Genomic DNA, 1498 nt, shown 5'->3' on the forward strand with positions numbered 1-1498 from the left:
ATGCATTATTTATTGAATGAAGTCAATATCCTGAAAGTTATAGCTTATTTGCAAGTCGGACTAAAAAAATGTTTGGCGATTTTTGTTCAAAATTTCAAAATAAGCCACTTTTCCAGTTTGCTCTACTCTCTTTTTAAGAAAATGTTTGTTTTTTTCTCTCAATACGCATAATTAAATAATATCTTCTCATATAACCGAGAATGAATTGACCATTGATGTGCATATTTAATTTACATGACTGATCAAAGTAATATGAGAATTTAGCACAATTTCTCTTTATTTATTTATTTATTTTTAAATTTTTATTATGGGGTACAAGATGTGGGGTACAATCAGGATTAAGTATATAAACATTGATCATGCAGGTACCCTTGCTGATGAGGTATGCCCCTCCCTCCCTTAGCGGTTTGATACCTGACCCTGAGTTTTCAAAATCATCAGTAAGAATTGTTTTTAAATGATGAAAAATTATTTCTAACACAACTTTTATTTTGATTTCTTAGAAAAATATAACTTGAGTAGGTGTGTCTATTTATCATTGTATGCTACTTGTCTGGGACCTGTTGGTGTATATGAATAAAAAGAAATATGAATCCATTGAAGAGATTCAGTGTAACTAAGGATAGTTAGATTTTCTTTGCAAGTTGTCTATAGATGGACCCCAGCTAAGAGTGATTTTATAAAGCATCAGACAGAAACAGACTTGACTATTTAGTGGATCTTAATCATTGGTACATTAGAAATATAACACAAAACCACAGTTTTATTGCAGATCAGTTAACAGGAGTCATTTTTAAAATTAAACCACACAGCAAGAATTTTAATTGTACAGTGATTATTTCATAAATGCAACCAATGTTCATGGCTCCTTAACTAATAGAAATGCCAATTTTATAAAATTTTATCTACTTGAGACATTCATAAGTAAGCCCTCAAAGCAACTCTGACCTTTTGGGCCTCCAAAGAGCAGTTTTCTAAAAAGACACCAATTATGCCACATCCTGCAATATCTCTCAGACACAGAATTAACCCCAGATGAAGGACGATACACGATAAAGAGAACATCTCTTTGACTTACAGAAATTCAAGAGATCAGACTTTTTATTGTTAAAGATAAAATTTTATTTGGAAGATATCCTCAGTACAAGTCATTTTTAACAGCTATATATTTTTCTTTTTAAAAAAAGCATAAAGTAAGCTTTTATAAAATATTTTATTTAAACTAAAATTAGTAATTTGAAAATATTTTTTCATACATATTCTCCCCTGGTCTCACAGACAGTCCTCAGAGTTTTTGCTGAAAAATACAATTTTCTTTATTTTCTGAATTTACTTTTGATTTGTAGAATCAAAGTAGAAGTTGGAAATAGAATTACAAAAGTTCCTAATCAATTATGAAAAGCTAAGTTTTTTTCATTTTTATTTTGTTTGTTTTTTAGAGTTGGAGTCTCACTGTCGCCCAGACTGGAGTGCAGTGGCTGCTCCCGGCCACCACAGG

This window comes from Carlito syrichta, unplaced genomic scaffold, assembly GCF_000164805.1.
Source record: "Carlito syrichta isolate Samal-C Ts95f unplaced genomic scaffold, Tarsius_syrichta-2.0.1 Scaffold315456, whole genome shotgun sequence".
Taxonomy (NCBI): Eukaryota; Metazoa; Chordata; class Mammalia; order Primates; family Tarsiidae; genus Carlito; species Carlito syrichta.